At 36.0% G+C, this 12001-nt stretch overlaps 1 protein-coding gene across 1 annotated transcript in view; it reads left to right on the top strand.

The window, feature by feature from the left end:
* Kr-h1 (Kruppel homolog 1) overlaps window positions 1-12001 on the top strand; it is a 94086-nt gene that overhangs the window by 10403 nt on the left and 71682 nt on the right. The window contains exon 2 of the mRNA XM_073967559.1: window positions 649-2039. The gene's annotated coding sequence lies outside the window, so the exon portion shown is untranslated. The remainder of the gene's footprint in view (window positions 1-648; window positions 2040-12001) is intronic.

Here is a 12001-nt window from a genome sequence, read left to right on the forward strand (position 1 = left end):
TTTATTGATTTTAAATAAATAGACGAATATTTTTTGAGCTTGAGGTCATTATTTGGGTTTTTTATTTTTTATATTATGTTAAAAATGTTAAACCATCATATGGATTTTGTATAAAAAATTATATTTTTATATATTTTTTATTTTATTTTGATGTTTTGCCCGAAAATTATTCAATGATTTTTATGAGATTATATTTTTTTATTCGATTCTCGCACAATTTACTCTGTGCATCCCATTAATTGTTTTAACACCTCTTCAATGATTCTAGCTTTTTTCTGGAGACTTTGGAGGGGGTTTCAGTGTTTTTCTTACACTTAAACTTACATTGTATTCTTTAAGCTTACCTTAAGGAAAAATGCATTCTATATTTTTATAAAATTAGTCCATATTTACATTAGGCAATTCTCAGTTTAATGGAGAGAGGGGTGAGGCATATGGTAACCCTTTGCCACTAAACACCCTCTTTCACCTACAAACTGACAATTGCAGCAAGGAAAATTGCCTAATATAGAAATGGAGTAATATTCTTACATAGATTTTTTCCTATTTATTATAAAATTAATTACTAATTTCTATATTATTTATTTCTTCTCAAATTTATTGAATAAATGACTAATTAAAACATATTTTCTTTCATTCTATTTTCAGTTGTGAAATTTCTTCTTCATTACAAACCCCAACAACAAACTTCTAATATTTCTATTCACAAGAAAACAAATATTACAAATACCAGAAAAAAATTGTGTAAAATCATTTTGCACAGCAAAAAAAGCGCGACAACAACAATAATATATAAAAATTCTTAGAATTCGTCACAATAATAGCGACAGCAACAACAACATCAACGTCAAGAATAATTAATTTTAATTTACAACAACAAAGCCTAGGTCAATATTGTTTATAGTGTGACATAAGTTGTGACGAACGCCCGATGAGAACGCCGTGCCATTAACACACAATACAATACGGAAAAATAAACGAATGGCGGCAAAAGAGTAACAGAAAAAAATAAAAATACATTAAAATAAAAGAAACAAGAAATAGATAAAAATCAAAGCAAAAGAAAAAATAACAACAAGAAAATTACAAATACCAAATGCAAAAGTCAAAACGTCATATGAAATACAAATAACAACCAAAAAGAGAGTGAGAACTAATCAAACGGCAATTTTTTGGACTACTCTGAGCAACTCAAGTGAAGTAAACTAAACACCGCTACACACCACACCCCTACCCACCCACACAAAACGCAGCAACAACATCACAAAGTAAATCTGCTAAACAAAATTTATAAATTCAATATTTTGCAGAAAAAAATACATCTGAGCAAATAAATAAAGAATAAAATATTAAATCAAAAGACCAAAAAAACGAAAGAGAATAAGAGCTAACAAAATCAACAGCGGAAGAAAACATCACATACAAAGTATAACAATATTGTGTGGGTAAAGAACAAAAACCCACACATTGACAATCACGTGTAGCTTTTCCGCCCTCAACCCCTAGCTCCCCCCGGGTACGCTTTAAGCAAAACGTTGTGGCTCATGATTAGATATTGACGTATTTCTGCCCTCCCCATCATCGTTGATTGTGTCAAGCCAAGAAGAATTTGTTTTTATTCTGTGGTCGTGTGCTCAGCTCATTCTTCTCTTCAACGCTTAGCGGCGAGTTGAATCTCCCTCCCTACCATTGCTCTTTGTATAAACATTGTATCATTATTTCGCGCTTGCTTCTAATTTGTTTTATCAAAACAAAAAAAAAATAGATAATTTATTATTTTTTCTGGTTACGGTGAATGTGAGAAATTGAAATTATTTCACTAAATACAAAACAAACGAAAAAAACACCCTTGCCAATTATCATCAACAGTGACTATAAACTGTTATAACCAACAAGACACGATCGTCGTTTTGAGTTTGAAATAATTTTTGAATAATTGCATCACGGGATAAACATAACGAAGCTTCAGTGATCCCACAAGGCGCAACGTTATTGGATTACTTAATTTCAAACCCCTTTCATCTATTTCACAATATATGGTAAGTAAAATATTCTTCATCAATCTTTTGTTTAGAATTTAATACTGAAAATGTCGTAAAAAAAACTCAAAACCACATTTTTATGGCCTTTGGAAAAACAAAGGTCCAATCGAAATTTTAATATGTTATATAATGAATTTTTATTAATTGTATCCATAAAAACCGTTCAGGGGATCACTTAATTTTGAATAGAAAATGCTTACAAAATGGGGCGTATACTTTATATTATTTAGAAAATAATATGTATACGCCTAGTCTGAACCAATTAATATTAGTTATACGCCAACATAGTCAGTTGCATAATATCGTGTAAATCAGGGGTGCCAAGTAGGTGGTTTTCCCGCTACTTGCGGTGATTTTTGACGTACAAAAACCACTGTTTAAGCAGGAATGTCAACTGTTTTAAGGTAAAAATCACTACAGACCTATGGTGCGTATGTGGCTGTAGCGATTTTACTTCGGAACGGTTGGCATCCCTGGTGTAAATCATCAAAGATATTCTGATCTTCGATCAAGAAGACCTTCTGGTATTTTCTATTAGACTTCAGTAAGAGGGAGACTGAAAAGACCTTTTGGTCTACTGTGGGAAGAATTTTGGTCTTCTATAAAGAAGACCATTTGGTCTTCTTTAGGTGAACTCTTGGGTCTTCAGTAGGAAGAAGTTTTCGCAGGAATACCTTCTATGGGAAGATTTTTTTGACTTCTTTATGAAGATTTTTTGTTTTCACTGAGAAGAAGATTTGGTCTTCTATAAGAAAACCTTTGATCTTCTATGAGAAGTCTTTTTGTCTACTATGAAAAGATCATTTGAGAAGACCTTTGGGCCTACTGTAAGAAAACAGTTGGTACTCAATGAGAAGCTCTTTTGGGCCTCTATAAGGCAGCCATCAGACCATCTGCTTTTTCACATGTATGTTGTCACTTTGGGTATACTAATATACAGAACAGCTGATGTCATACATGTGAAAAAGCAGATGGTCTGATGGCGGCCTAAGAATTCTTTTGATTCTCTAGGCCTTTTGGACATCTAAAGGAAGCCCTTCCCGTTCTCTCTAGGTAGACTTGTTGGTCTTCAATAGTAAAAAGTTTTCGACTTCTATAGGAAGATCTTTTCGTCTTCTGTAAGAAGTCTTTTTGGTCTTCTATGAGATGACATTTGGCTCATATATGAGAAGATCATTGGTCTTCTATGAGAAGATCATTTGGTCTTCTATGAAAAGACCTGGTATTCTATAAGAATAAACATCTGGTCTTCTATGATAAGACCTACTGGTCATCTATTTGAAGATCTCTGGTCTTCTAAAAGAGGAACGTTTAAATTTCCATTAGAAGACACCTTGGTCTTCTTTGAGAAGACGAAGGTCTTCTAGTCATCTATGAAAAAATCTTTTAGTCTCCAATGAAAATACCCTTTTGTCTTCATTAGGAAAGTCTAGTGGTCTTCTATGAAAACACCTTTAGAACTTTTATGAGAAAATATTTCGGTCATCTATGAGGAGACCGTTCGTCTTCTCTTCGAAGACATTTTGCTCTTATATTGGATGACCTTCTGGTCTTCTGTTGAAAGACCTTTGGCTCGTTATTCGGATGAAGTTTAGGTCCTCTATCAGAAGACCTTTTGGTCTTCAATGAGAAGACCTTTTGGTCTTCTATGAGAAGAACTTTTGACCTTCTATGAGAACACTTATTGGTGTTCTAGAAAACGACCTATAGGGCGTCAATAAAAGACATTTAGTCATCTATGAGAACCCTTTAAGTCTTCTATAAGAAGACTTCTACGTCTTTTGTGAGAAGACCTTTATATCTTCTAGGAGGAGACCTTTAGGTAGACCTTTTGGTCCCCCATAAGAAGGCTTTTGGTCCCCTATAAGAAGACTTTTGGTCCCCTATAAGAAGACTTTTGGTCTTCTATGAGAAGAGATTTTGGTCTTCTATGAGAATACCTTCTGGTACTCTTTGGGGTGACCTTCTGGTCTTCTTTGATAAGACATCCTGGTCTTGATATTCTAAGAGTCTTCATAGGGGAGACCTTTGGTCTTCTTTGAGAAGACCCATTGTTCTTCTATGAAAAGACCTTCTGGTACTCTTTGAGAAGACCTTCTGGTCTTCTTTGATAAGACCTCCTGGTCTTCATAGGGGAGACCTTTTGGTCTTCTTTGAGAAGACCTCTTGTTCTTCTATGAGAAGATCTTCTGGTATTCTTTGCGAAAACCTTCTGGACTTCTTTGAGAAGACTTTCTGGTCTTCTTTGGGAAGACCTTTTGGTCTTCTTTGAGAAGACCTTTTGGTCTTCTATGAGAAGACCTCTTGGTTTTCTATGAGAAGACCTCTTGGTTTTCTATGAGAAAACCTTCTGGTATTCTTTGAGAAGACCCTCTGGTATTCTTTGAAAAGACGTTCTGGTCTCCTTTGAGAAGACCTATTGGTCTTTGACGAGAAGACCATTTGGTCTTCTATGAGAAAACCGCCTGATCTTCTAAGAGAAGACATTTTGGCCTTCTGTAAAAAACCCTTTGGAGTTCTGGCCTTCTTTGAGAAGACCTCCTGGTCTTCACAGGGAAGACTTTTTGATCTTCTTTGAGAAGACCTTTTGGTCTTCTATGAGAAGCCCTTCTGGTATTCTTTAAAGATACCCTCTGGTATTCTTTGAGAAGACGTTCTGGTCTCCTTTGAGAAGACCATTGATCTTCTAAGAGAAGACATTTTGGCCTTCTGTAAAAAACCCTTTGAAGTTCTGGTCTTTCTGGTCTTCTCTTAGAAGACTTTCTGGTCTTCTTTGATAAGACCTCCTGCTCTTCATAGGGGAGACCTTTTGGTCTTCTTTGAGCAGACCTATTGTTCTTCTATGATAAGATCTTCTGGACTTCTTTGAGAAGACCTTTTGGTCTTCTTTGAGAAGATATTTTGGTCTTCTTTGAGAAGACCTTTTGGTCTTCTTTGAGAAGACCTTTTGGTCTTCTATGAGAAGACCTCTTGGTTTTCTATGAGAAGACCATCTGGTAATCCTTGAGAAGACCCTCTGGTATTCTTTGAGAAGACCCTCTGGTATTCTCTGAGAAGACGTTCTGGTCTGCTTTGAGAAAACCGCTTGATCTTCTAAGTGAAGACATTTTTGAATTCTGTAAAAAAACCTTTGGAGTTCTGGTCTTTCTGGTCTTCTTTGATAAGACCTCCTGGTCTTCATAGGGGAGACCTTTTGGTCTTCTTTGAGAAGACCTCTTGTTCTTCCATGAGAAGATCTTCTGGTATTCTTTGAGAAAACCTTCTGGACTTCTTTGGGAAGACCTTTTGGTCTTCTATGAGAAGACCTCTTAGTTTTCTAAGAGAAACCCTTGTGGTATTCTTTGAGAAGACCCTCTGGTATTCTTTTAGAAGACGTTCTGGTCTCCTTTGAGAAGACCAATTGGTCATTGACGAGAAGACCATTTGGTCTTCTATGAGAAAACCGCTTGAGCTTCTAAGAGAAGACATTTTGGCCTTCTGGAAAAAACCCTTTGGAGTTCTATGAGAAGACCTTTGGTCTTATATGAGAAGAAGTTTTGATCATCTATGAGAACACCTATTATTCTTCTAAGAAAATAAATGTTGGGCTTCAATAGGTATTCTATGACAAGACCTACGGTTGTTCTATGAGGAGACCTTTGGACTTCTATTAGAACACCTGTTGGGGTCTTCTCGTAGAGGAATGTTTGTTCTTCATCGATGGGAGAACCTTTTGGTCTTCTTGAAGGTCTTTCTGTTTTCAATAGGAAAGCCTTTTCGTCTTATATGCGACCTCTATTCAGCCTGGCTGAATAGAAGTCTTCCTATGTGAACAACTATTCAGCCAGGTTGAAAAGAAGTTTTCCTATAAAAAACACTATTCATCTAAGCCGAAAAGGCTTGAACCACTATTCAGCCAGGTTGAAAAGAAGTTTTTCTATAAAAACCACTATTCATCTAAGCTGAAAAGAAGTTTTCCTATGAAAACAAATATTCAGCAAGGCTGAATAGAAGTTTTCCTATGGAAACTACTATTCAGCCAGGCTGAAAGGAAGTTTTCCTAAGGAACACACTATTCAGCCAGACTGAATAGAAGTTTTCCTATAACACCACTATTTAGTCAGGCTGAATAGAAGTTTTCCTATGAAAACCACTATTCAGCCTGGCTGAATAGAAGTTTTGCTAAGAAAACAACTATTCAGCCAGGCTGAACCACTATTCAGCCAGGTTGAAAAGAAGTTTTTCTATAAAAACCACTATTCATCTAAGCTGAAAAGAAGTTTTCCTATGAAAACAAATATTCAGCAAGGCTGAATAGAAATTTTCCTATGGAAACTACTATTCAGCCAGGCTGAAAGGAAGTTTTCCTAAGGAACACACTATTCAGCCAGACTGAATAGAAGTTTTCCTATAACACCACTATTTAGTCAGGCTGAATAGAAGTTTTCCTATGAAAACCACTATTCAGCCTGGCTGAATAGAAGTTTTCCTAAGAAAAACACTATTCAGTCAGGATGAACAGAAGTTTTCCTAAGGAAAACACTATTCAGCCAGGCTGAATAGAAGTTTCCTTATGAAAAGAAATGAATAAAAGCTTTTATATGAGAACAAGTATTTAGCCAGGCGGAACAGAAGTTTACTATTCAGATCTTAGCTGCATTCTATTTTTTTAATGACATTTTTCGCACTGGACCTTAGTGTCTATATATTTCACTCAAACTATTCCACGCTTCTCTAGCCGACTTAAAATTCTTTGTGTATGACGTTTTCCTATGAAAACCACTATTCAGCCAGGCTGAATAGAAGTTTTCCTATGAAAACAACTGTTCAGCCAGGCTGAATAGAAGTTTGCCTAAGAAAAACACTATTCAGTCAGGCGAAATAGTAGTTTTCCTACAAAAATAACTATTCAGCCAGGCTGAATAGAAGTTTTCCTATGAAAACAACTATTCAGCTAAGCTGAATAGAAGTTTTCCTATGGTAACCACTACTCAGCCAGGCTGAATAAAAGTTTTCCTATGAAAGCAACTCAATAAAAGCTTAGATATAAGAACAATTATTTAGCCAGGCGGAATAGAAGTTTTCTATTCAGATTTTACCTGCATTCTATTTATTAATGAAATTTTTCCCAACTCGACCTTGGGGTCGATATATTTCACTCAAACTATTCCACGCTTCTCTAGGCGACTTAAAATTCTTTGTGTATGAAAGCTGGACATGGAAATGACGTCTACGATGGATGCAAACTCGCAGATCCATTCCCAAATTCCATCGCATTCTTCATTCCACTTTTCTCACTGGGCCTTTGGATGTATGTACTTCACTCAAACTATTCCAAGCTCCTCTAGCCGACTTACAGCACTTTATGTTGGTTGCCCTTATCTAGTCATCTCATGTTTTGCAGAATTTTTTTTCCTCTGCAGATTGTTCTTCGGAGATCACCTCCCAAATATGCTCATTGAACCTTTCAATTCAAACTATTAAAAGCTTCCCTAAATTCCATCGCATTCTTCATTCCACTTTTCTTACTGGGCCTTTGGATGAATGTACTTCACTCAAACTATTCCAAGCTCCTCTAGCCGACTTACAGCTCTTTATGTTGCCCTTATCTAGTCATATCATGTTCTGCAGAATTTTTTCCTCTGCAGATTGTTCTTCGGGGATCAGCTCCCAAATATCCTCATTGATCTTTTTAACTCTAATTATTCCAAGATTCCCTAGCCGACTTAAAGCTCTTTATGTTGTCATTGTCTTGCCAGTTAATTTTCTTCATCAATTATTTTTCTCCGGATATCACTTCTCACAGATCCTGGAAAAGAAAAACACGAATCTCATCTGTTGATATCATTACTAATAATGCTCCCCGGCCGTTTCCATAGATGCCCTCAATTCAGGTTACTCCAAGCTCATATAGCCGACACGTAGATCTATGCATTACAGCTGGACTGGAATGTTTTCATGGCAAAAACTTCTCTCCAACCTGGCTGATTAGCTGTGAATTTTTACGCGTTGTCTATACGTTAAAGTGACTGCAACAACAACATATGTGTTCTTTATTCTCATCTGTCGTGATTTGGCAAAGGAAAGACTCGCTCAGAGAGACTAATGCACAAAATATTTGAGCACCACCGATCTGGGTATTCCTGGATTCGGTAGTATCTGTATACTGATCAATCTCTTAAACTCACTGTACCCTTTGGACGATATACTTCACTCAAACTCTTCCGAGCTTCTCTAGCCGACCTAAAGACGTTTTCCTATGAAAACAGCTATTCAGCCTGGCTGAATAGAAGTTTTCGTATGAAAACAACTATTCACCCAGGCCACAGCCAGCCACTGGAACTCAAGGTCGCTATATTTCACTCAAACTATTCCACGCTTCTCTAGGCGACTTAAAATTTTTTGTGTATGCAAATCCATTCCTAAATTCCATCGCATTCTTCATTCCACTTTTCTTATTGCTCATTTGGATGAATGTACTTCACTCAAACTATTCCAAGCTTGTCTGTCTGGGTATTCCTTTCAATGAAACCTTTCTCACTGTGCCCTTAGGACGATATACTTCACTCAAACTCTTCCGAGCTTCTCTAGCCGACCTAAAAATCTTTGTGTATGAAAGCTGGACATTCACAGGAGTTTGTGAATTCCATCGCATTTTTTCAATCACAAATTGAGCAATGGCACTTTTTCACTGGGTCTTTGGGCAGATATACTTCACTCAAACTATTCCAAACGTCTATGGCAAACGTACAGCTAGTTATGTATAAAAGTTGGATAGGAATGACTGACTTTCTTGTCAACAAGGGACGTAAACATTCATAGGTACCCCTGGATTCCATTTCATTCTTTCATTCGCATATTGCGGGACATCCTAAGCAATTAGATTTGTTTAAGTGTGCCTAGTATACTTATCATCCCTCAATATTTAAGTTTTAATATTCACCATGAAAACTAAAAAATAAGCTATTTTTGTTTTTATTATTTAATAACCCGTGATTTGTTGTGCTTGAACTTAAACTGAAAATATGCATCTTATCAGCCACCACTCGAAGAACAAAAACAAAATCATCCGTCTAATACTACCTCAACAAATTTTAGTTAGAACACCTTTGAAATGGTCATAATCATATTTTCAGCTTCAACACATTGAGAATATTTATTTTTCAATGACTTGGCCGAATTCTAATCGAAGGAAAAACGAACCCGAAACTCATTGATATTTTTGGTAACACTGCTTTACGCCAGTTGCCAGTTTTATGATGTCCATATTTAGCTAGTCATATTTTGTTGATAAAAAGTACTAAGTTTTTATTTCGGTTATTTTTGGAGGTTTTGACACACAACAATAACAATAAATGTGTTATAATTCACAACAATAACAACACCAACAAAAATGTGATTAAATAACGTTAAATGGTTTAGAACCTCATAACCATATTGGTATGTTATCGAAATCACGTAATGTGATAAACAAATTGTTTTTTTGGTGTTTGTAGCTAAAGGTCACCAATACCGCGACAAACACACTGGGCGGCATACATAACAGTTAATGCATAGAAATTATAATTAGAATAATAATAATAAAGAATCCACATTGGTATGTTGTCGTTGTTGTTGCGATAGATAACAATTAATTGGCAGTACATTTTGGCTTGGTGAAACATATCATCAGCGAATAGAAGACCCCTCCAAAAATATCTATACCCATTGACCTTGGTATAAATATAGTTTGTTTTTTATAGCACGGGAGAATTTATTTTTTTATTGGAGAATTGGTGGAAAAGTGATAGAGAAATGGTGGGAAGAAACATTGAATGATGAGCTCAGGTAGTGGAAGACAAGAATTCAGAATTCAGACTGGATGAATAACGATTTTCATAGATAAACTACTATTCAACCAGGTGGAAAATAGGTCCAGAATCTCACTTCTATTCAGTCTGGCTAAATTCTGTTTTTCTTACAAAAACTTCGAATTAGCCTGGCTTAAATATACATATTTTTCTTATGAGAACTTATATTCCTCCAGGTGGAAAATAGTGTCCAGAATCTCACTTCTATTCAGTCTGGCTAAGTTCTAGTTTTCCTAGGAAAATTTCTATTCTGCCAGGAGGAAAATAGAGTCCAGAATCTTGCTAATATTCGAAATATACCAAAAGTATGTCCAAAATTATTCTTAGGTAAACATTGAACAGCAAATTCTTTTGCCTCATTCCAAAAAGCTAGCGCAGGGAGGGACAACAAAGTAAGCGGGGAGGGAAATTAGAGTCCAAAAGTACAGCGGAAACCGGGCAAGTAAAAAAAAACTTTGTTATGCGAGGTCATTGTTTTTTTATTTTCTTTCATTCTTTCTTTTATGCGTTTAAAATAATTTGGAAGTCCCAAAAATTCTCCACAAAAAAAACCGAAGAATGAGTAAATGTTCAGTAGCATTGTGTGTGTAAAAGCAAATACAGCCACAAAAGAATTTTTGGTGATAACATAAATATGTATGCAAAGTCACAAAGAAGCAGAGAGAAATATAGGGAGAAAAATACACAATGAATAGTTGATCGGAGAAATAATCGACAAAATATGTGTGTATAGAAGTTGTTTGTTGTTGGGTTAATTTGTGATTAATTTTAAAAATACAAAATGCCTTTATGTATAGGGAATTGTTTATGTAGCATTTATTTATTTAATTTATCATTGCATTACGACTTGTTATTCATTCGTGTATCCTGAGTCCACAACTTGTTGCAACATCTTCTGATTTTTGGCATAAAGGTCCTCCTTTTGATTTTTTCTGACAGTGTTAGTTTTAGGGCCCACATCCTTGGTAAATTATCTCGCGACTCCAATGCAACAACAAAGTTCTCCCTAATATACCTTTACTGAATAGGTTAGCTAGAGCAATCTCTTATTCAATTACACTTTTATCTATGCTCCCTTGGGTCGCTGTACTTCACTCTAACTATTCCATGCTTCTCTAGCCGTTAGAGTGGAATGACGGGCTTGTCAATAACGGACGAAATCACTGACAAGTTTTTCGGCATACCATCGCATTCTTCTATTCACATATTGAGCATTTGAGTCCACAACGTGTTGCAACATCTTCTGATTTTTGCCATAAAGGTCCACCTTTCGCTTTTTTCTGACAGTGTTAGTTTTGGGGACCACATCCTTGGTAAATTATCTCGCGACTCCAATGTAACAAAAAGTTCTCCCTAATATACCTTTACTGAATAGGTTATCTAGAGAAACCTCTTATGCAACTACACTTTTCTCAATGGTCCCTTCGGTCGGTGTACTTCACTCAAACTATCCCAAGCTTCTCTAGCTGATGAAGTGAAATGACGGGCTTGTCAATAGCGGACGGAATCATGCACATACCATGGCATACCATCGCATTCTTCTATTCACATATTGAGCAAGCTTCTAAACAACGACACCTATCTCACTGTGCCCTTGGGTCGCTGAACTTCACTCAAACTAGTCCAACCTTCTCTAGTCCAACTTACAACGCTTTCTAGATTCACTTTCGTCTTTTCGTTCAAATAAACAATGATACTTTTCTTACTGGGCTTTTGAGTAGATGTACTTCACTCAAACTATTCCAAGCTTCTCTAGTCGAATTACGTAAAAAAGCTGGGTACTGCAATGGGAATGTGAAAATGCACATATATTGTGAATTCCTACTTTCACATATTGAGGAGCCTCTTAAAGTCCCTTTTCTCACTGGGTATTAGGTGTATTAGATGTACTTCACTCAAACTAATCCAACCTTCTCTAGTCCAACTTACAGCGCTTTCTAGATTCACTTTCTTCCTTTCATTAAAATAAACAATGATACTTTTCTTACTGGGCTTTTGAGTAGCTATACTTCACTCACACTATTCCAAACGCCTCTAGCCGAATTATGTATAAATGCTGGGTACTGCAATGGGTATTTGAAAATGCTCATATATTTGTGAATTCCATCACATTCCTAAATTCACATATTG

The sequence above is a fragment of the Musca autumnalis genome, unplaced genomic scaffold, assembly GCF_047663935.1.
Source record: "Musca autumnalis isolate F117 unplaced genomic scaffold, ASM4766393v1 scaffold_2, whole genome shotgun sequence".
In the NCBI taxonomy this organism is placed as follows: domain Eukaryota; kingdom Metazoa; phylum Arthropoda; class Insecta; order Diptera; family Muscidae; genus Musca; species Musca autumnalis.